The following is a 25,064-nucleotide window of genomic DNA, read 5'->3' as shown; positions in this document are numbered from 1 at the left end:
TCATTAATTTAACAAAAGATGAGAGTTTTTGTATTTTTCTCCTAATGAGGTTTTAGTCCACTATCTTCATTTCATGACTCTTCCCTGGGGTTTTGGTCCTGGTAACTTTGAAAAGAAACCCTTAGCTTAAAACTTCGATAATGCTATGGCTACTGGTTCCAACCACAGGTATATCCCCTTAGACAAATAGAGCCTCATTTGGCCTCTTGGCTCTGGCTCTGAGTTTCATTTCACTCAGCACTTCCTCCTCTTGTTCTCCAGCCTGTGGGACATAGAGTTGGTAGGAATGCCTCTTCCCGACTCCTCATTTCCAGAAGAAGTTTTCTAAACACACCTTGTCTCTTGCCTCAATCCTTATAGTTCCCGATGGAGGAAAATCACCCTGTTGGTGAGACAGCATGTCGTCTATGTTTCTGAGTTAGGTGGAACTGATCTATCAAAGTTTATAAGCGCAGAAGTTTAGCCTCTTTCTCCTTCTTTTCCAACTAAAACTAGTTAAAGTTAATGACCTGGAAAAGTATTGCTCTTATGCGGATCTAAATTTTCCTTTGGACAGGTTTTTCCAATATTTAGATAGAAGGGAAGGGAGTCAGCAAGTCTGTTTTACCACTCAAATTAAGCTACATTCTTCAACCTGGGCTTTATAAAAACTTTTAGTTCCCCAGCCATCAGTTCTTCTTTTTTCTTTTAAAATATATTGTTATTGATTTTTAGATAAAGAAAGTTAGAGGGATAGAGAGATAGAAACATCAATTGGCAGCCTCCGGCACGCCACCTACTGGGGATTGATCCCACATACTGGGCATGTGCTAGGTCCAGGAATCGAACCAGCCACCTTTTGGTGCATGGGTCAATTCTCAACCACTGAGCAATACCGGCCGGGCGCCATCAGTTATTTTATCTTATTTTTCAATGGGTTTAGAATTTGAGTGGAGAAGAGCAATACTATTTATTGGATGCCCTCAATAATTCCAACACTTAGGTTTGTACTTTTGCTTGAAATACCTTTCTTTTGCTCTTCATCTTTTTTACATTCTAGCCATTTTCCAAGACCCAGCTCAATCACATTTTACATGAAGCTTTCCAGCCCTCAAGGCTCTCTCATGAATAAATTCTACAGTACTTACTGGACTGTATCATTCCTTTTGGAATTGTCACTTATTGTCTTATACACCTATAGAATACTCAAAGGTATGACTTCTTTTCCTAATTCAATTTTAACTTCCTTAAGAGCAAGCAAGGGCAGTAATCTAGATTCTGTTTTAACCCCCCACTAATCATGATTCTTTGTATATAGTTAGTACTCAATAATATCTTATGGGATGATTATGCTTGAGGCTGGCCCACTGATCAGGCTTTGATTTGAAGGCCCATGTTACAACTGACATGACTTAGCGGCTGGATGGTTCTTGAAGGGGTGGTGGCAGTGACAAATAAAGAAAAGCTTAATAGGAGTGTGCCCCTGATATGTGAATCAATGTAAGTCTGTATACACATATAGATAGTGGAGCTTAATTCTCTCTTATGCCGTGTTTCATCTTAGTAATACACATCACCATTCTCCTTTATGAAAATCATATGGAAGCCATAGTCTTAGGTAGAAAGGCTGAGAGAAATGTAAGCAGAGGGAGGCAATGCTCCTGGCATGGTAAACTGGTCTTCAGAGTGTTTGGATTCTCTGAATTAGCTGACATATTGAAAAAATAGCCCCTACTATTACCACATGAAAAAAAAAATCAGAAGGAAGGGTCTTGAAAATGGTATCTGCGAATGAAAGACAGTGAATGTTTTAAAGATCACTGCATTTAATTTATTCAACCTAAATGCATGAAAGTACAGGTGGGGACATTATTTATGCAGGTATATGCAAATCACTTTATAAAATAGGCAAAGCCCTTCTGCTTTTTATAAGTTGCCAAGGTGGTTCCTGGTATTTTAAAAGCTATGCACCTTTCATGTAATTTCCTAAGGGTTGGAATCTCTCTGTTGGAATCACAGTCATTGTCAGAGCAAGTTTATTTTTTTTTCTCTCCTAAGGGACATTTACAAGGCTTTCATAACCATCACAAAAAGAGTGGTTTCCACAGAGATGTGACTGGAAAAATCCCTTGGAAATTGCTGAGGAGCAAGTCACAATGTTCAAAGCAGAGAACATAGGCTTTGAAAACATGAACCCATCTGACCTCCTGAATTTAGTGCAGCGAATTCCTGAGCTCTGAAACATGGGGCCCGGCTGTGCATGCCATATTGGTGCTATAAGACTGGCAGTAGGTTGGCTGTGGCATGGTCTATTTCAAACTCCTTCACAGTGCCCAGTGTTGCATGTTCCCAGATGACATTTGGTTGGCAGAAGCTGGGCCTCCAAAGCTGGCAGTCTGGAATGCGGCCCACTGTGTTTTGACAAACACATAATTGACCATCTGATCACCAGCCTACATTCTGCACTCAGGTCACTGAAAGGACCTGAGCTTTCTGTGGGTCCCCAGTCCTTGTCTTGCTCATCTTCTCAACCCTTTCTCCAGACAGCAACATAGAGAAGACTTAAACATACCCACATATATACTCCCATTTGCAAAAGAGAACGTGGTACATGAAACAAAAGCTGTTGAAAATTTCCTTTAAACTGTCCTGGCAGCCCAAAGTGAACAAGAGAAAAGCACACTTATGGTGAACTCTAATTCAGAAAGCAGGAATGAATATACTGAATTGTTTCAACACCCGGCTGTGCATAAGTTGGAACTCAGCTCAATGGCTTGAAACTTCTGCTTAAAAAAGGCAGCAAAGGGAAAATGATAGAAGATTGGGGCATTGACTGACTTTAGGGGGACATTCTTAAGAAATGGTTTCATTTTCAGATGAAAGATGAGAAAAGCAGGACACTGGGAATGGCTTCTCCATATCTGCCTGCTCCACCCCCAAGTCCACTCGGGGAGAAGGAGTCACACATCCCTGGAGACTAGTAGGCAAACAGCTCAGAGTGAGGTCAGACTTACACTGAGCTCTCTGGTGAAGCTCCCATGAAGATATACTTTGATCTGAAATTTGGCCCCACACAATACATCATTCTTTCCCTTAGAAGGCAAGGACTTTGCATTGGGCCAAGATATGCTGGCATAATGCAGTGCCAATGCCTATATCAACACTACCATATGGGCTCGCCTCTCCACTCCCACCCCCACTGTACAGTTCAGCCCTTGGTCTTCACCTTTGACCTGGTCTCCTTTGTTTTTTAGTCAACTACCTCTGCCATTACCAGAGCGCTCTTTTTCGTTTTTATTATTTATTTATTTTAGAGAGAGGAAGGGAGAGGGAGAGAGAGAAAAAAAAAGAGAGAGAGAGAGAAACATCGATCAGTTGCCTCCTATACACTCCCCAACCAGGGATCAAACTTGCAACCTAGGTAAGTGCCCTGACTGAGAACCAAACCCACCACCTTTCTGTGTACAGAGCCAATATTCCCACCAACTGAGCCACAGCAGTGAGGGCAGAGCATTTTTTTTTTTTTTTCTAAAATACAAATCTGGCCAAGGCCGGTTTGGCTCAGTGGATAGAGCGTCGGCCTGCGGACTGAAAGGTCCCAGGTTCGATTCCAGTCAAGGGCATGTACCTTGGTTGCGGGCACATCCCCAGTGGGAAGTGTGCAGGAGGCGGCTGGTCGATGTTTCTCTCTCATCGATGTTTCTAACTCTCTATCTCTCTCCTTTCCTCTCTGTAAAAACTCAATGGAATGTATTTAAAAAAAATAAAATAAAATACAAATCTGGTTACAATTCTTCACAGGCTCCTGAAGCCTTCAACGTCAAGTCTAGGCTCCTTCCTGTGCACAGCAGACCAGGCAGGCCTTCTGAGATCTGCCTCCTCCCACTTTCAGATTTGTCTCCAGGCTCCTCTTCCCACCACATGTTCCTCCACACTAACCACTGTCCTCTGCAGCTTGCTGCTGTTCGACGCCTCCTGACTTTGCAAATACTTTCACTTTTTTCTTAATTATGATCCTCTTCTGCTTTCCCCTCCTCTACATCCACCTAGGAAACTGCAATTCATTCTTCAGACTTTAAGGGCCAGCTTGAGTACCCCTTCACATGTATGTAGGCATTCCTTTCTCATAACCCTCGCTACATCTTGTATATACCTCCATCTCAGCTTCTACCATACGGTATAACCTTTGTTTACTATTTATCTCCGCTATCATACTCTGAGATTCCTAACAACAGGCAGCACTTTTTATTTATTTTGGAGTTCCAGGTATCAAGCCTAGTGACTAGCTTCCCATAAATGTTTGTTGACTAAAAACTGAATAAAGAGCTGTGCATGATAATTACAAACCAAGCAGTAGAGTCAGCTTCTATAGGCATGTTAGGAGCCTCTTAGCAATCTAATGAAGCTAGAAGATCCCAGAAGTAAGGTACTTTCTGAAGGTTATCACAGGGGGATTGTAAGAGGGAGAGGTAGATGGTGGGACGGAGAATGTCTTGTTAATAGAGAATGTCACTAAAGCAGTGAATTTTCTGCTACTTCAACACTTAGTATTAATAGGTATTATTCAGAGAATGATCAGGGTATGAACTGCATAGAGGCCTAACGTGTAAGAACCGGTTTCCCAAATAGGGCAGGTCTGTGATACCTGCTTTAAGGCAGCAGGGTAGGTTATCGAGGGCTCTGCCTCATTTCTGCTAAATAATGATGAAATGGAAAACTCTAGGGGGAACATCTGGAACCTATTTATCCTATTGAAATCCGTATCACATCCAGATTAGGACTTTGGACTAACTGCAGTGCCAAGAAGAGAAGGTCAAGCAGGCAGAACTTAACCCCTGTCTGAAGGAGGCCATTGCAGAGACCCCAAGAGCTGGAAGCACTGGGGAGATAATGCTCTGATCTATTTCCAGGAACCTTTCCTTTCCCTCTGATGGGCATCTGGGACACCACCTCTGGAGACATCAGCAGTGTCTGTGGGGCACTTGAGGACAACAGGACTGTCACAGGCCCTGCCACCCTTGAGATAAAGGCAGGCCTCAGGATTTGGAACAATCCCTGCGAGCATGAAGATTGGCCCAGGGGTAAGACCAGGTTAGTGGGTACATGAATGATTTATCAGCCCATTACAGGTCATTCTCCAGCCTCATTTCTAGTTAAAAACTAGGATCTCTCTACAAGCTGCTCAGCTGATGGTTGACAGCATAGAATCACTTTCACATTTTCCGATGAGCCAGAGACAGCCTTTCAATTACATTTTTTATCTCCAAGGTCTCCCTCTTGATCTCTAATCCATGACACAGGCCTTCAGTCCCCTGTACTGTTGTGTCTGAGGCTCGCTCTACAGTGCTGACGTCATAATAGCTGAGCCATGCGGGCAGGAGTGCACTGTGCTGACTCATCCCGGTGATGTGAGGATTAATGCCTTGTCTAACACAGAGCTATTATGTGAACTGTTTTTACACAAAGAACTGTAACAAAAATGATTTGCCAGCCAGAGGACTAGAAATAGGCAGTGCGAGGTAGCTGGGGAAGGGATGCAGAGACATAAAGTGGTAACCATCAGCACGTACATTGACACCCTCTGAAGCACTGACAGACCCACTCTGTCAACACCGAGAATAGGAAACAACAAGACTGTCAGGGCAGGGAGGACCCACCCCTGCTGCATAAATGCATTATGCACAGCACCAGTCTTCGGGGAGTTTAATCAATCTCCTTTCTCTGTCAAATAACTGTCAGTTTAGACTTTTGCCTGGGCATCCTTTGGAGGATTCTGCTCCCCTAAATATATTTAACTAGCTTCTAAGAATATTACTGGAATCCACACACAAGCAAAAGAGCCACGGGAACCCCTCTTCTGTGCAAATGATTATAACACCAGAAATACCTGGGAGTGAGGACTCAGTGAGGTAAGATAGGACGTTGTGAATAAGGAACCAGCTGTGCTCACCGAAGAGTGGAAAACAGCTGGAAGAAATCGTTTATTTAAATAAATAAATGATTACTTATCACAGAAGGTGATGCCACTACCTGTAGCATCTCTTGGGTGGGGTCTCATGCAGTGACTTTAATTATTTAGGTTCATTGCCCTAGAATCTCTTTCAAGTAGCTCAAAGTAAAATTTATCCAAAATCATTCAGTGCAGCCTAGTTTGGGCTTCAAATAATAAATATTACTATGGTATCATCTGCAATCAAGTTGTTTTTTTCCCTCCAAATGACCTGCATCTTTTCTACAACAGAATGGCACCTTTTATAAACCTCCTGGTGCATGTAATCCTGGATTTCTCTCTCCATTTCTTTTCCTGAACTTTATAATTTCACATATAATTTTACCTAAATGGTTGAAGTCTTGTCCTTCTCAGTAAAAGGATATTAGAAATTTGGTCAATAAATGAAAGCTCTGATCTAGAAGCTGAAATTAAAAACAATTGAACCACCTGGCCAGTGTGGCTCAGTGGATTGAGCGTTGTCCCACGCACCAGGAGGTCGCAGGTTCAATTCTCAGTCAGGGCACATGCCTGGGGTTTCAGTTTCGATCCCGTGGGGGCTGTGCAGGAGGCAGACAATCAAAGTTTTTCTCTCATCTATGTTTCTATCTCTCTTTCCATCTCCCTTCCTCTCTCTCTAAAATCAATAGAAAACATATTTAAACAACAACAACCACAACAACTTTGAACCTAGGAAGGGGTGTATAACTGAAGAATACATAATTGGCCATTGACCGACAGTGGAGCAACAGCCTAGTTGTTGCGGGTATCTGGCTGAAGAATGTGAGCTACAGTGTTGAGGAGCAGTGACTTTTGCAAACCGCAGCTGTGACAGAGTAAAGAGCAGTCTTTACAGAAGTCTAGTCGCTGGGGCCACTGGTCTTTTCAGGCCCCTCATGGATGGCAACTGCTACCCCCACAACAGCATCGACTCCAAACACAGAACAATCTAATGCATGCTGAAGAAGTGCCGGAAACCACAACGAAGTCAACTAGATAACATGCTAAGAAAGATCCAAATTTCCCACATCTGACACTGTTTTGAAAAATAAAGAAACCACTTCTACTTACATACAGAGAAGGGGCAGGCTGCAGACTGATGGTCAAGGAACTGAAAATCAAAGAAAAAACAAGGAATTAAAAATTAACCCAATGGTACTATGGGGAGAAGAAAAGCAAATCTAAATACTGTATAGACAGGGGTGGTTGCTCCTAAAGGACGAGCTGCAGGAGCCCAAAGAAGGAGTTCCAACTTCATAACATTTTCCAAAGGCGCGACCTTCTGTTCTCCGACCAACACAGTGCTCCCCACCCCAAGAAGTGCCAACCTAATTCTTCAGGACCTTCATTCTGATCTGAATCATATGAGTATTTTGTAGGGTTGTGCTGTGCACTAGAGCAGTCACTAGCCACATTTATTTATTTAAATATATAATTACAATTTAATGAAAACGTAAATGTTTAGTTCCTCTATCACACTAGCGACATATTCAGTGCCCAGAAGATTCTCTGGACAAATTCACCACTTCCATGTGTTGTCAACCTCAATTGAGGACCTGGGTTGGTGCTGGCTGAGGACTTGGTACTGCCTCCTGTACCACGTCTCACCAGCCAAGCAATGTCCCCTCTGAAAAAATTATATTAAGATAATACATCTGTCTCCCAAAACATATCTCTAATGATAACAAATTTAGGTTTGGGGGAGTTGACCTAAACAGTTTCTCATTCCTTATTCCAAATTTAATAATTCCCCTTTTTAATCTTCAACTCACAAGCCAAATAAGCTATAGGGACTGATCTGCTCACCATTGTTTTGATAGCTTCTCTTATAGAAGAATAAGATTGAAGTAACAGAAGATCCATGAGAAATTAATAAACCAAACAAAGATGCTGAGAAAACAAAGTAGGTATCCCCACCTCCATCCCACTCAAATGTATCAAGGACTTAACACTGATTGCATTCTTGTCTCTCTGACACCATGATTTTAACTACTTCACATAAGGCTTCCAGAAATATGCAAAAAAAAAAAACCATATTAAAAGAGATCAAGAAGGGTCTGATTAGACAACTCAGCATAGAATAAGGCTAAAGCAGAAAAATGGCAATTAAAGAGATTTCACTTCTCAGCACATTTTCTGGACAAATGCCGATTGCAGAAGTTCCTCCAAAGAGAGAGTTTCTTCTTCATTTCCAAGGTGAAACCCTGTCCATGCACATGCAAGTGTAAAGGTGATGTTGCGCTCCATGGACAAGAAGGGCTAAGATGAAAATCCAGGCATAACGTATGCGAAGAGAAGTTGGGGTTTACAATGCTTTCAAAGTGTTTCACAAAATTGATGAGCCCAATTAAAATTTTAAGCAAGATAATTAGATTATTTATGATTCATTGAAAGTACATACAAACCTGAAATGAATATCATATATGACTGACTAATCTTCAAAGTCTTCAAAACTCTAAGTTTTATTACATTCTAGTCTCTTCTGCAAGCCAGGATCCTAGACCATTGTAGGCTGCATCTTTTAAAATATTTTTCTTTCCCTCCCTCCATCCTTCCTTTCTCCTTCTTCTCCCTCCATCCCTTCCTTCTTTTTCCGCCCTCTCCCCCAACTTTTTTTGAGCTTGCTTTAAAGAGAAAGACAAAAAATATGATTAGTGGTTATCTATGAAATATGCTTGCTTATCATTTCTCTGTTGCATGTTATAAACTCAATAACTCCCAATAATATAATATGCTATTTTTAAATTGTACTTTGTATTTATGTTCTTATATCTAAGCACATAATAACCCTTTCTAAATTTCAAGGAGCATTTTTTTCATAAAAGTTAATCAATCAAAATTAATTTTTTGATGTGATCAGAAGAGATCAATGTAAATTGTACCCAGATTGACTAATAAATCCAAGGCCTGGAATAAAACAAAACTTTTCTGGATGTCAAATGACACACAGACTGTCCATGACAGGAATCCAAGATGGAAAGAAAAATCAGTGTGTTATGTCACAGTCTAAGACAAATTCAAGGAAAGTGAAATAAAAGATTTTATTGGATATAATTGTTGTCTTTATATATTAAGGAAAACCAATAATACCTATCCCAATTTTAATATTAAAGCTAAATATTTAATCTCAGAGTTCTTATACAATTCATAAATGTTTATAAATGTCAAAAGGCTCCAACTTCTTGATTGAATTGCAATCTGCTAGGCAATTTTGTGACTATATATTAATCTCTATAGGTTTATTTTTGTTCAGTTCAAATTGTGATTTTATTGATATGCATCCTTTCTGCCTAAGTGATATTCACCTTATACGTCTGTAAGTTGTTTTCATCTGGAATGCAAAGAATTATCTATAATAGTTTTGCATAAGATTAAAAACATTTGCATTGAGCATGCTAGGTTCCAAGCATAAATATCTAGCAAAGAATATGTAACTGCAAAGCCCAGAGGAATCAGGACCTTGAAACATGGTGAAAGAGGCAAGAACAGAGAGGGGGTGACTGTGGAAGTCTAATCTTAGTTTTGTGATTTCCAAGTGGAAATTATTATATACTATCAATCTCCAAGGAACTAAAAGTATTATTAATTGTAACTTAAATATCAGTCAATTCTGATTCCAATTTATGTAATGTTCAGGGTAATAGTGATAAAGATCTCAGTGAGAATCCTTTCCTTAGAAACTCCCCCAAAACACCCAGTTTCAAGGAGCTCCCAGACTCCATGAAAGTCATCCAGGAATTCCAGGTTAGTAACCCTAAGTGGAGGAGGAGATAACGCTCTTTCAATTCTACTGCTCATTGTGTCTAGGACAAGCATGTCAAACTCACAGCCTACAATGAATATTTTTGTGGCCCAGCCAATATAACGGTATGTAAGAAAAGTTTCAATAGAAATTTCATAACTTATTTTTTACAATATCTTGTTATACATAACTAGAGGCCCGGTGCACAAAATTCATGCATGGGGGAGGGGGAATCCCTCAGCCTGGCCTGCACCCTCTCCAGTCTGGGACCCCTCGAGGGATATCTGACTGTTGGTTTAGTCAGTCGGACATCCTTCTTGCAATCCGGGACTGCTGGCTCCTAACAGCTCACCTGCTTGCCTGCCTGATTGCCCCTAACCACTCTGCCTGCCTGCCTGATCACCCCTAACCCCTCTGCCTGCCTGCCTGATCGCCCCTAACCCCTCTGCCTGCCTGCCTGATCTCCCCTAACCCTTCTGCCTGCCTGCCTGATCACCCCTAACCACTCTGCCTGCCAGCCTGATCACCCCTCACTGCTCACTTGCCAGCTTGATCACCCCTAACCGCTTCTGCCTCGGCCCCCACCACCATGGCTTTGTCCAGAAGGAAGACTGGACAACCAGAAGATGTCCAGTCTATCCGGTCTAATTAGCAAATTACCTTTTTATTAGTATATATTATTAATAATGAACTACAAAGTTTGCTGATGACTGATTACTATAATCATGTTGCATTCATTTCCCTTACGCGCCTTACATGTAGGCGCACCATTACTCTGCACTAATACTAGCAGCGAGTATTTTAGCAGCCGATTGCCATGTCATTAGTCTTGTACTGACTTGTTTGGTGTGCTCAACAGGAAATATTTTGCTTTTGTAGAACAAGAAAAATAGGTTTCTTTGTGTTACGCTTATTAATTTGTGCAGTTATTCAGTGTCTTAGTTAATGTTCAAGAAAAATAATTAATTTTTATTAAAATGTTCTATTATTTCATGTTAATGATTACTCATTTATTTCAGCCCTTTGTATTCAGCATGTCTCTATCAAAATAAACCTACATTTCTATGAAAATAGAAGCTTTTTTTTTTTTTTTTGCGGCCCACATATACTTAAGCCTTGTTTATTTGGCCTGTGTTAGCCTTTGAGTTTCACATGCTTGTTCTAGGAAGTTTTACCAAGTTGCTATATGCTGAAGCCAGGAGTAACCAAATGTATAGAAATTACCTGGGAGAGTGAGTATGACTAGAGAAACACAGATTAAAGGCCTCCCAGACCTTCCTAATTATATATATATACTTTTTTTTAAGTCCATAGAGCCTTAGGAACACTGAGGTAGAGAAGTAGTGAGCAGAGAAATGATAGTGTTACTATTAATGAGTTCCTCTATGGCTTCTGGCATCCTGCTAAATAAATGCTTCTCAAATTTGATTATGGGCCTATCCAGGGAGGTGGAGTCAAGCAACTGGAGTACAAAAGCCACAAAATAAATAATAAAGACACGGTTGTGTATTTGGTGGGGCAGTTGCCCTTGTGGCTAAGTACATAATTTAAACTCTTATTTGTACATGTATTCATTTATCCAATAACTATTTTTTAATGTTATAGAAGAAATAAAACAGATACTCTTCTTGGCTTCGTGGAATTTCCATTTTAGTGAAATAAACAAGACTATATTGAGGAGTAGAATGCAAATCTGTATGTATTTTTAGGGTGAAACCTGAGACCTGGCTGACAAGTCTCATTTGTGGCACACTGCTTCAGGCAATGTCCCTAGTATCCTGAGTATTAGTTCAGTCACTCTAACTTGAAGATCACCTACTAGAAGAATTTGAAGAGCAGCATTAATTGTCTATCACTTAATCCTAACTACACAAGTATATATCGTTACTTCCAATTGACAAGAGAGAAAAAAAAAAGGAGATTTGAAAAATTGGGAAACTTACCCCAAATCACACAGTTGCTGGGATCTGAATGAGGCTGTACCATTCCAAAGTCTACATATTTTTAACCACTAAATTACACTACCTCTAGGTGGTTCCCACTTTATATTTTCCCTTGAAATCTGGGCTCATTCAGGATTTCGGAGGCTAGTTTAAGCTTCGCCTTTGGAAGAAGACAGGTTTGGCTTGATTTACATTCTAAATATTTCACAGTGGTAAGGGAAAGCTATTATTATACCCATTTTATGGTGCGGAAGCTGAGCCACTTGCCAGCTGAGGTATCTGGCTGGGTTAAAAACAGAATCCCAGTCGTCAGTTTCTCATTCCTCTTGACTAACCCCAAGACTAAGTGCTGGTACTGTCCAAGGGCTTTTCTGCACATGGAATTCACCCCGGCTGATAATGAGTGAGACAGACTTTGCTAAAAAAAATAATAGTGCAATAAAAATATGGAAATAAAAATTGGTTACTTTTAAGCATTGTGAAGAGCAAAGGGAGAGCTTATTCATCACAAATGAATCAGAAAATTAGAATGTGTCACAGCACTGATGACAGAACTGAGGAATTCAGAAGACCTGAAGTTCAACACTTATCATTCCATCTGAAGAGGGTAAATGTAATGACAACAGGACAGAAATGACCTCTTAGGCCTTTAATCTTTCTGATCTTCTTTCTTCAACGACTGTCTCTAGAAGCTAGGTGGGTTTACATCTTTGTTTTTTATGGGCCAAGAGAATATTTTGATATCCTTTTAATGTTGTAGAAGTATTGTGTTAATTAATTATTATGTGGGAGTCATTCCAAATAGCAGGATGAAGATTTTTACCTTATTGATTTTCCTAATCCCTTTCTGGCTCCCAGTGTTTTCTAAGGATGAGGTACTGTGGGGTCTTTAGATTCACATGCCTGTTAGAGTGAGCGCCAGCTTCATAGGTTCCTGTCAATTGATATTCCATCTTCACTCTGGATACATGATTTCCTTTATCTGACAGATTCAATAAATTTTCTGCTTGATTTAATGACATTTCATGCACCCTAGATGTGGAAACTTTTAATTCTCTGTTTCCTACCTGGCAAAGATTTATAAGTTAAAGTCAGATGGAAGGGTTAATCAGATGTGCACAAATAGCAGGTGCAATTGCCAACTAGGTACATTGGGGTCTTCTGCAGACAAGTTTCTTGAAGTATTTTCATTCATTTTTGTCAGTCTTAAGAAGGCTATAAAATGCCAAAAATGGTCATTCATATTTTGGGATCCGCTTTTCAAGACCATCCATTTTTTTAAATCTATCTTGAGAAGAACAATAAGAAAATCACAGTGATGCCTTACCTTTCCTTAATAAGCTATGATAACTCTGAATGAAGTCTACCTTTAAAAACTAAGATGATCAAATCATCCTATATTATAAAGAGATAATATGCAAATTGACTGTCACACCCCACACAAGATGGCCGCCCCATGTCATCACAAGATGGCCACCCCCATGTCATAACAAGATGGCCACCCCCATGTCATCACAAGATGGCCACCCCATGTCATAACAAGATGGCTACCCCCATGTCATCACAAGATGGCCACCCCCATGTCATCACAAGATGACCGCCCCCATGTCATCACAAGATGGCCACCCCAATGTCATCACAAGATGACTACCCCCATGTCATCACAAGATGGCCACCCCCATGTCATCACATGATGGCCACCCCCATGTCATCACAAGATGACCGCCCCCATGTCATCACAAGATGGCCACCCCAATGTCATCACAAGATGACTACCCCCATGTCATCACAAGATGGCCACCCCCATGTCATCACATGATGGCCACCCCCATGTCATCACAAGATGACCGCCCCCATGCCATCACAAGATGGCCACCCCCATGTCATCACAAGATGACTACCCCCATGTCATCACAAGATGACCATCCCCATGTCATCACATGATGGCCACCCCCATGTCATCACAAGATGACCGCCCCTCATACTGTCACAAGATGGCCACCACAAGACGGCCAGCAGGGAAGGGCAGTTGGGGGCAACCGGGCCTGCAGGGGAGGGCAGTTAGGGGCAATCGGTTGGCAGGGGAGCAGTTAGGCATTGATCAGGCTGGCAGGGGAGTGGTTAGGGGCAATCAGGTAGGCAGGCAGGCAAGCGGTTGGGAGCCAGCAGTTCTGGATTGTGAGAGGGATGTCCGACTGCTGGATGTCCCGGAAGTTGGACATCCCCTGAGGGGTCCCAGATTTGAGAGGGTTCAGGCTGGGCTGAGGGACACCCCCCCACCCCAGTGCACTAACTTCATGCACTGGGGTCTCTAAGTGATTAATAAAATTAGAGAATTCAGAAACTAAAGTTCAGTAATTAGGTCTGAGGCTGTTTCTGACCTGAGACATTGTTGAGATACAACTGGCTACTCCATCCTACCACACACAAATCCTCCTGAGCCTTTCTGATTCTTAGAGGTATCGGGTCTGAGGAATTAGAATGAAGTAAAAGCAGTAGTACTGGAAGGGGTGGCAGGGACTGAATTTGTTTATTGCATTTAGGATGATTTTTTATACCTCCTAAAATAGACCAAAGTCTATGGTATGATGATATTCAGGAGCTCGCTATAATCTGATCCCCAACACTAGTAACTTTTCCCTCCATACCTCAAAGTCCTGAAGTTGTAGCTTTATGGATTCCAAATGGATACCAGGACCATTTACCATAGTACACTGATATACTTTAGGGCAGTGGTTCTCAACCTTGACTGCACATTAGAATCACCTGGGAATCTTTTTAAAATCCTGATTTCTGGGCCTCATCCTCCGGAAATTCTGTTTCTTTGTTATGGGGTGGGGCCACAATATTAGTAAAAAAGAAACAGAATTTCCATAGGATGAGGCCCAGAAATCAAGATTTTAAAAAGATTCCCAGGTGATTCTAATGTGCAGCCAAGGTTGAGAACCACTGCTTTAGGGGATACTGAAAAGGTCTGGCATTGCTCTCATGTGGTGCAATCATTTGGAAACACTTGGTCACAATGCTGCTCACAAACCACCATTAATGACATTTGGTACAAAAAAGGTTGTGCCTATTATAGGGCAAACTCATCCAGAGACTCCTTAGTCTGTCACACAGAAATTAGCATGTTAGTGGGACAGAGGGTTTTGGAATAAATATGGGTACAGCAGGAAAAAGAAACATCCAGAAGAGTGTGAAAAGAAGGCTCTCTTTACTCAAATGGTTCATTCAAATGTTTTTTTTTCTTTTTTTAAATACAAAGAGAAAAATCATGACACAGAATTTATAACAAAAAATACGTTAAGCAGGTACTTATACCTAATGGTCTATTAGATACTAAACCTCGAGGACAACATGGGCACAATCTGTGGTTTAAAGATTCATCAATCAATTTCCATAATATAGATTAAAAATGTTACTTTTGTCCTTGTCACCACCAACTATTTGCTTAAGAGCATCCAAGATGTTTCACAATCTGGCCCCAATCCACCTCTCTCATTTTTTCCCCCACTACTGTTTCTTTACATTCTGTGACAGGCTATTTGCTCCTCTCTGAACATACCTAGGGAATCTTGGACACTGAGCCTTTGTTGGTGGTTTACACTTGAATCTCCCAAGCCTAGCATAACCTATACACAGCATGACACTTCGTTTGTTGAATAAATGCTGTCTTTCTATTTTAGGAGACAAAGATGGTATAAAAAACGTTGCTAAATCAGTAAATAAATAGCACCAGAGAGAGGTCAAGGAAAAGTTAATTTTAGTGAGTTTTAGGAGTGGGGGCAAGATGAGTTTGAAGATTAAGAAAACTGATGTTCTTTATTCTTGGGTCTAGCCAATCCTATGAGTCAGTTACTTTTTTGGGGAACAAGTTTCAGCCTCAAGGTTAAATGAACACAAATGCTCTGTCCATCAGCATATAATGAAAAAGCTGTGGCTATTTCCACATCAGCACAGTAACATGAAAACATGCAATGCTGAACTCAGAGGCATCGTATATGACAGAACTTTTAAAAATAGTTCTCTTTGCCACTCTTGTACAGAAAGAGCTATAAAAACAAGAGTAAATGTTTAAAAACTGGACTGGGATAATTTCACTTAGGAAAAAAAAGAGCTGAGGTATATCTTCATAGTTTTCTGACTATAAGAAGAGCTGTTATAAAGAGGATAATTATTGTTATTTTTGTCCTAGAGAAAAATGGTATTAAACTGTCTAGTGAAGAAATAAAATTAAGACTTAAAGATGAACAACCTAAATGTACAAGTGGTAAATAACAAAGTAGATTGCTAAGGGCAGTCAAGAAATTTAAAAATAAGAAAGATCCTCATCTATTTTGGTTGGAATAAAGGCAGCTCTGCCTCCACTCAGGAGGATGAATTCAATAACTTCTTTCATCTTGTTTAGCTCTAAATTATTACAAAATCCCATAAGACATTGACTCTAAAAGTTGTACAGAATCACCAACACAGTTGAATAAAATATATTACAGTTTGAAAAGTATTAGGCAACACAGAGAGTCTGTAAGTTACTAAATTCAAAATAGTATAAAAATGCTTATGTTTCAATTTGGGAATTATGATTCAATTTGCCAAGTGTATATGACACAAATAGAATTGAGGGAAAAAAACACTTCAATCTACTATAGTTTTAATATAATAATTACCTAAAAGTAAAACATTCTAACAATTAATTCTTTCATGTCTGAGAAATTTAGCTGAATATTTCATAAACCTGGTATGAATATGCATATAAGCTCAATCTCCAATTAAAAAAAAAGTTAAAAAAATGACCAGAAAATAATATAAGAACTTACTATCATTATTCCCAGGACTATCTTTGAAGACATCAGTAGAATCAGGAAACGAGTCCTTTCAGTGACCCAAATGGGTCCCATGTGACTAAGAACGTAAATCTCACAATAGACCCAGAAAAAGCTCTAACAGGGGTGGCAAGTTACTGGCTTTCTTGTCTTTACCTTGTAGCTTGGAGCTCGGCTGAAGTGTCCATTGCATACAGCACACAGGATTAGATGAACAGTTCCAATGACCTTGTCTGAACCAAATTCACTTAAAGCAGTTTGCCACATATCTTAAATAGAAGATGAGCCCATTCTCTCTGTGGCCCAGATTTGGACTGGATCACTGAACTATTGCCCAACTCTTATAAGCAAAGCACTAACATGTACCAATCAACAGGCAGCCCATAGCAGAGGCATCAGGAAGGTCAAAATACACACACATAAGAAATTGGCAGTACATTATAGAAGAAAGCTATTTCTAAAGACGGACTTTGGCTGTTAAAGCTTTTAAGTGCTGTTATTCAACCTTTGTTAGGGAAAAAAATCAGTCCGTGTAACTTGTAAAGATCCAGTTAGAAAAAAAGAGATTGAGAGAGAGAAATGCAGTTTTATTTTGCAACCCATTATTTTCATAAGAACACGAATAAAAGAGATAAACTATGCCAATTTCTCCATAGCTGATTTGTTACAGGATATTGTTCTAGTCTTCACTAATGACTGCTTGAGATTGGTTATTACTGTGATCAGGAGTTGGGAGGACAGAGGTCTAAGGCCTTTGAAAAGAAAGATTTTGTTCAGTATCCACAGAAAATAAAGGCAGCATTAAGCTAACTGACAAACTAACTAGGACAATGGCTGGTGCACGTAGCCATTGCTGTGCTGTTTCAAAAGACAGGAATGAATGGAACAGCAAAGGTGTCAAACTAACCAGCAACTTGAATTTTGAAAAGCTATGGTACAATATGCTGATAATGTAGGTTGTTAGAATTCATAAAACTTACTCCTGACTCCCTTCTTATTTCCACATCCATCGGCCATTGAAGAGAAACAAACAGAGGTGACTGAGACTGCCTCTTTGGGTACCCTCTCGGTCACTCTCCACCCTCCTAACCCCAACTTGCTCTCAGTTCTCTGAAAAGTTATTAAACTTAATTGCTTGATACTTCCTCTCATGAGAATTTGCATTTTCTCAACTATCTCTACTCTAAGTTCCAAACTCAGGTGGTGAGGTCTGAGGAGGTATTTGGTGACTGTGTGCGGTGGTGGACTCTGTACTGGACTCTTCCAATTTCTCAGTCAAGGGGGTCACCTGCTTCCTCAGCTCAAGAAGTCAATGTTACTTATAGTTCAACTGCAAAGGAAGACATACATACATCATATATATTTTTTTCTATCAGCAGTTATAATCATTTAGGGACTTTCTATCCATACACTGCCTACTGATGTCAGAGTAATTTAGGCAGGAATGTAAGAAAACATAAATACACTAAAACTTTACTAACAGTTCTCTTTTAGTGATTTCCTCAGGGTTCATCTCCATTGGTTCCTGGCTCTTTGTTAGCCTCCGCTCAAGGAGACTTTTCACACACAATATCTGACTGCCCTAGAAAATCCTGCCTGTGAAATTTCCTTATTAATACCTGCATTCCTGCATTCACTACCTAGGAATTGAGGATGTTGTCTGCTCTCTCCCACTTCATGAAAGGATTAGGTTGTAAACAACCTAGCCCTGGGAATCCTTCAGGGCAAACCATGGCAGAGCTGATCTCAGCAGGCAGGCAACCTGTGGCAGTCTCCGAAGGCAATTATGGAAAGGGGAAGGATTCACCCACACTTTCAGAAAGAAATGATATTGTTTACAAGAGGAGACCTAGAAAATAAGGCACATTAAAAGAAACTGAGCAAAGTCCTCACTTTCTTGTCTCTAAAGGTGGTCCATTTGTGCCCCAGAGTCTGCAGGTTCATAGCTTTCTTTCCATTTTGTAAGTCTGCACATGCATGGTTTCTCCTGCAGGATTTGGTCCAGAGGAAGTGACCCATCCACAACTCTAGAGCTAATTAACTCCATACTGAGCATTTTTTCTCATTTCACACATCCACTCCACGCTTTAAAGGACCCAGCAGTGTATGAGCAGGGGATTTTTTTTTCTTCTCAGTGAGGAAAGCATGGTGATGGGAGGGCTGGGATGTAGCTGCTCTAATTCAAAACTACATGTGACCCTAAAACATTACCAAATAACATTTTATTCCAAGGTGTGGAAATGCTAAAATATATTTGAATTAAACCCTGTTGTTTCTATTTTAAATAAGTAATACATAATAAATACTGAGGTAGAAAAATTAGATCAACATCCAGAGAAAATTCTTTTAAAAAATCCCATTTTGCCCTGGCCAGTTTTTCTCAGTGGATAGAGTATCAGCCTATGGACTGAAGGGTTCCAGGTTCTATTCCAGTCAAGGGTATATGCTTCAGTTCAATCCCCGCCCCAGGCGGGCATGTGTGGAAGGCAACCAGTTGATGTGTATCTTTCATCTCTCTCTCTCTCTCTCTCTCTCTCTCTCTCTCTCTCTCTCTCTCTATCTCTCTCTCTCCCCCCCCTTCCTTCTACCCTCTCTAAAAATCAATGGAAAAATATCTTCGGGTGAGGATTAACAAAAATAAATAAATAAATAAATAAATATCCCATTTTACTGGAAAAATTTTGAAAAGACCCACAGCCTCCTCCTTATCTTTAGCAGTTTGAACAAAAGGTTCCAACGAGAAGAATGACATAACTCATTTTTTTCAATTCTAAGGAATAGGCTTATGATTTTCAAGTTTTTAATTTTCGCCAAAGTGAGTACCTTGAAAACTCTAAGATGATCACTGTTGTCTAACTTTTCTAAAAAGAAAAAAAAAGGGGGAACATGATGGAGGGTGACTTAATGGAATCAGCTTGTCAACGTGATGAAACGGGAAAAGCTTTTACAGAACGTGTCCACATGCTGAAATAAAGAATCTTTAACATCATGTATATAGTGCAGAATGGTTTTTGTCATGACAAAAGAAATTAATATCATTAATTTAGACAGTAGGTGTGAGGTTCTGTTAAAAACCTCCATGAAAGAATCACAGCACTACATCCTGGACAGGCAAGTGGAGCCAGACAATTTCTAGTTCTTTTACAAACTTCCCAAAGAGCTATCAGATTTTAAGTCTGCCATATCTGGTACATGATAAGAAAAATTCTGGGCTATTCCCTCAGCTATACTTATTCATGGTCTCAGAGTTTTAAAGAGTTACACATAAATGGACAAGAAAATGACCTCTCCTTTTCCCATCTTAGTTAGGCCAACTATCAGATCGCTCTCAAAAGCATGAGTGGCAAATTTGCCCATTTTGGTAAGACTTGGTCATAGAGAGTGCAAAGTCTTGTTTGAACTTTTGACCTCATTTTCCTCTGAAAAGTGATTTAAGCTTCTCAAAGGCATGGCTGCCAACTGGGAGTGTCAGATGGGTAAAACTGGCCCCAAAGGCAAAACATAGGGTACAATGAGGCACAGTTTGTTTTTATTTACACTGGTCAGACATTTTATATTTGACATGCAGCCTAATTCCAGTCTTTGGCTGGAACTGGTCATCCTTCAGTAGGGTTGTTCTGATGTCAAAGACTCCTTCCTGCCCATCAGATTTTCCAGGTTCTCTGATGTTTAGGATTCCAAGCTTTATCATGGTCTATGAGGCCAAATCCTCACTACCTCTCTGACCTTATTTCCCATCCTTTTCATGTCAAGATGCTCCAACTGGCAACCTAAGGGAGTGGACAGGAATAGGAATGTGAATGGAAATTAAAAGGAATAAATCAATAAAAATTAGTAATTATGCCCTTGTTAAAATTCAGCTCTCTCATGGAGAGATAATTGTATTTATAACTGAGTTTACCTTGAGGAATTGCTTTAGATAAGGAAGAACATGCAAACCATTGCCCAGATGGAGGCAGGTATTCATCCATTAATTTAACAGATATTTTTTTTAGTTTATTATTAATTACTGTGCTAATTAGACTCCATTCCTGCTCGCAAGGATCTTCCACTCTTATGAATGTTTTAGAGAGTTTTCATGTCTCCATGGTTACTGGGAGGTTATTAGCCCACTTAGGTAAATTATGATAAATATAACAACCTCTCTTCCTATTTCTTATTCAGTCTTTTCAACTGCCCCATGTTATCCAGTAAGCCCTCCTGAGTGATCTGACCCTTTGTATCCTATATTATTAACTTAGCTAATTTTCTCTTAGATAAGAAACCCCTTCACTCCCAACTATCATTCCTCAAACAGTCAAGAAAATATTATAAAAGTCTTCCCAGAACTATTTAAGTATTTATAATGGGTCATAATCTTATGCAAAGTCATCTCATTCTCAGAGAGGAATGAATGGAACACCTGTCCCTGGTCCCTGTGCTCCTTATAAGGAGGTGCCTCCCCATCTATTTTCATCGTTTCCGAACCTAGATAACTTAGGTCAATGTCAGTGAACTTGGTATAAACCCTCCTTAGCTTGCTCAGCTTTTTATTCCTCCTCATATCCTTTTAAACAAAAATGGAAGAATTTAATAATGTACAGAGCAGCAAATATTCTCTCCTTGGTTCTTTTTAGATATTTCCTTCTAACATAAACAGTGTTGGTGGAATTATAAACACCATTGTTCTACCTCCATGTTAAAATTCCTATTACCTTGCATAAACAGAAGTGAATAAATACGTACATGACACCAATCAATCCCTCTTTAAAAAATGCAGGTTTCAGCTTTCTAAACAGTGGAGGAAGAATGAATGAATTCAACATGTAGTTTACCTGCTTATATTTTGAATGTTGATAAAAGTAAAACCAAATTACTGCTTAAGTTCTTTTCAGACTCACAGCAGCCATTAACACTCTCCTTTCAGCATGGGGTTGGGGGGAACTAATGGCACTGGGTCCAAGTCCTCAGGGTCAGTGGGAAAGGGGGGCAGGGGTTAAGGGACTTGCTTGGCAGGCAGGAGATAATGTTAAGCTGGTAGGGCAAGGGATTTTGAATGACTGGGTAGGTAGTAGATATTTCCTGGCAGTGAAAGGAATATTTTTTGTAGAACAAGTGACCAAGAAGAGGTCATCTGGGGGCATAAGAGAGAGAGGAACATCAAAACCAAACATAGATGTGCTCCAAGGGGACTGGGCAAAAGGGAAATCTCTATTTTTCCTTCTCCTCATTGGTTTCCCTTCTTCCCTAGAGTGCTTTCTCTTTCCATCATCACTTCATACTCTTCCCCCTCCATCCTTCAGGTCTTTGCTCTGCCTCTTTATAACAAAGAAGCATTTAGAAACAACTTAGGTGACAGTGAGACCAAAAAAAAAGGAATTTAGAGACAATGTGATAATATATTGCACATTTATATATACAAGAGAATACAACCTATATATGATTAACCATGAACTAGAATTTAGGACTTTTGAGATTTAAAAAATTCATGGTATGTCTAGTCATATTAATCTCCAGACTAGTTGGTTTTTAGCACTGCAGGAAAGAGCTATAAGAGAATCATGAGCAGGAAAAGAAACAAGGGCGGGGGGTGGTGGTGAAATTATGTAAAGATTTATATTTGAAAAGAAAAAGGGACTTCTTCAATTTGTGTATTGAAATGCCCTCCAAATTGTTTTTTGAACTTAGATGTAAACAATATCAAGAGAAGCAGCTTAGAAATTCTCACAGGGTTTAGGAAACTTCTAAACCCTGAGCATTATGTTCATCATAGTCACTAAAGCAAGTAAAGGATAACTACAGCATGGAACCTGGCGGTGAGTAAGAGCAGTGGTTTACTTTGCCAGTCTGACCTACAGAGGTAGGGCCCACAGGAGCGGTGGTCTCCTTATGAAAACCATACAGAGACACCCGTGTTTATGCGAATACATAGTACATGAAGGATTAGCCAATAGTGTCATCTGCAAGGTATATACAAAGTATTTCCTAATTAAACATCAATTTGTTACCCTGTCTTCTTGGGGAAAAATTCAAATTCCAATATAAAGCTTATGGGAATACTTTATTTGGTCATTGGGTGGGTAAGGTTGCTGAGACATATGACAAAAAATTCAATGCCTAAAAGCCAGGAGGAAGCAAGGAGAAGAGTGCCAACTCTGGGGAGTCTAACCGAAAAAATAAAGGATCTTAAAATAAGAGAAATAAAAGAGCATAATTTGAGGGAAATATCAGTACATTTTTGGAATCTGAGGGAAAAACTATAAAGCAGTTGCCTCTTGTCAGTTATCTTCATTGCCCCATGGGAAGTTCCTATTTGTCTACTTTTACATACATGAGGACACTCTTTTCCTAAGAACCAGCCTTCCATGCTAATGGTGGTAATGATGGCAACCTTAAGTTATTGGCAAAGTTGGGAATGAAACCTTGACTTCCAGGCTATGTTCCTGACTCCAGTCTATGACCTTCAAAGTATTCAGTCTGTTTTTGGTGGTTTCTCTGGAACCAATGGCAAAAGGTATGTGTATCAGCAGCAGGCCCTTTCTTGGGATATATATGCCTCCAGAAAACAAGTACTCTATCTTCTCACTATGACTTTTTGATTTTCATTTGTGTTTTCTTTTCTCCTACACTAATAATTTCCAATTTCTTCTCTACCAGTCCAGACCACATTGGTTAACTATAAAGACATCTACCAGCTTCATCGGATCCCTCATCTGTGGTTCTCAACTGTACCTAGCCAATTCTTCAGCCTAGATGAACCCGTTCCTGTGTGTCCTCCTCAGTTCCCAGGATGCTGAGCAAAGCAGGAGAAAAAGGAAAAAACAACAACAACTGTACAGATTGATGCTTCACCAGAGTCCTGGTTTCCAATTTGAGCTGGGGGTTCAGAAGTACTTTACAACTCCTTTATTTGTTCCTATTCAGTTTCCTTTTCATTTCTCAGTTTCCATTTATCACTCCAATTAACTCCTTATAACTCACCTCCTACCCTTCATTAACCTCGCCTCTTTTTTTTAGAGAAGACAGAGGCCATCAAACGGCATTTCCATCACTTCTGTCATAACCCACCCATAACATTTCAAAGACTTTTCTCTGTCACCAATGGCCTCTTCCAGAATCTTATTGTACCAATTACTCCTTCTTTCTTCTGTATTTTCCTACTGCCTGCCAACATGCTTCGGCAGCCATAACCGTAACTAACAAACAAAAGACCATATTTTATGGACCTAATTTTTCCCTCTTTTGTACCACCCTCAAGTTTCCTAAATATATTTATTTCTCAACACAGTAAAATCTGGTTTATCTGTCTAGCTGTTTCTTATTACACTGCTAAGAAAGACCCACAGGCTCCTCCTTATCTTTAGCAGTTTCAAGAGAAGGTTCTAATGAGAAGAATGACATAATCCCAAAATCTCTGAATTGCTAATTCCCAAGGTTTATTCTTTAACCTCCTTGTTTTATTTATTTCTTTTTAAAGTAAGGTTCATTGATGAATATTTTACATACATTAAATTCACCCTTTTTATACCCTTCTACAGTTCAAGAAGTTTTGACTTCTGTGCTGGTTCCTTGATGATTATAAAGTCAAGTCCAAATGCCTTTGATTCAATACAAATCCCTTCAGAATCTCAAGCAGTGTTACCCACACAACTCACTGTCTGGTCACAACCATTTAACAAAGTGTGCTATGTACATTCATGCCTCTTGGACTTTCTTCATGTTTCCTCTATAAATACACACGTTTTCATTTAATATAGCAAATGATATTAATATCATGATGTCAATTTCCAACAGAATCATAAAACTGGATGTTATTTTGAGAAGTTGATTTTTTTCAAAATAGAAGTTAACCTTTAAAATATTGCTACTTGAAGATCTCCATTACTTTAGTGTCATGAGTTGAACTGTGTCTCCCCCCCACCACCAAATTCATTTGTTGGAGTTCTAGCCTTTAGTAACAGAATGTGACCTTATTTGGGAATAGTGTTATTATAAACATGATTAATAAAGACAAAATAATCCTGAAGTAGGGTGGGTCCCTAAGGTATAAGTATATGACTGGTATCCTTATACAAGAGAACAGGGTAATGTTTCTACGAGTCAAAAAACACTAAAGATTCTAGTAAACCATCAGAAGTTAGGAGAGAGGCATGGAACAGATTCCTCTTGGAGCCCTCAGAAAGAATCAAGTCTGTTGATACTTTAATTTGGGTATCTAGCCCCAAGAACTGAGAGCAATAAGTTTGTTGTTAAGATATCCAGTTTTGTGGCACTTTGCTAGGCAGCCCTGTAGTTTAACATACTTAGAAAATAAATCATATTTGAATATACTGAAATACTAATTAGCTTATTCACTCATCAGATACTTATTGGGTACCTACAATGTGCTAGGCACGGTTCTAGGTAGGATATTAAGATGTGTGGCATCTCAAAAACTCAAAATTTACTTGTTGAATGAATTAATAAACACATCATGTTACTGAAGTTTTGGTGTACTAATGAGCAATTTATCAATCAACATAGGATTGATTGAATCCTACCATTTATTTATTTAACCAATATTTAATGAATACCTCCTATGTGTAAAATACCAAAGAGGAAAACATTAT

At 39.6% G+C, this 25,064-nt stretch overlaps 1 protein-coding gene across 12 annotated transcripts in view; it reads right to left on the bottom strand.

The window, feature by feature from the left end:
- The window catches only part of ZBTB20 (zinc finger and BTB domain containing 20), a 919,384-nt gene that overhangs the window by 192,749 nt on the left and 701,571 nt on the right, over positions 1-25,064 (bottom strand). For 11 of the 12 annotated variants that reach the window (XM_059687788.1, XM_059687786.1, XM_059687787.1 and 8 more), the window contains one exon: positions 7,040-7,079. The gene's annotated coding sequence lies outside the window, so the exon portion shown is untranslated. Of the gene's footprint in view, positions 1-7,039; positions 7,080-16,632; positions 16,802-25,064 lie in introns of those variants that run through there. The other variant, XM_059687791.1, reaches the window with a different exon arrangement.

This window comes from Myotis daubentonii, chromosome 3 (assembly GCF_963259705.1).
Source record: "Myotis daubentonii chromosome 3, mMyoDau2.1, whole genome shotgun sequence".
NCBI classification, from domain to species: domain Eukaryota; kingdom Metazoa; phylum Chordata; class Mammalia; order Chiroptera; family Vespertilionidae; genus Myotis; species Myotis daubentonii.
The sequence above is the reverse complement of the archived record's forward strand: the minus strand, read 5'-3'. Positions and strand labels throughout refer to the sequence as shown.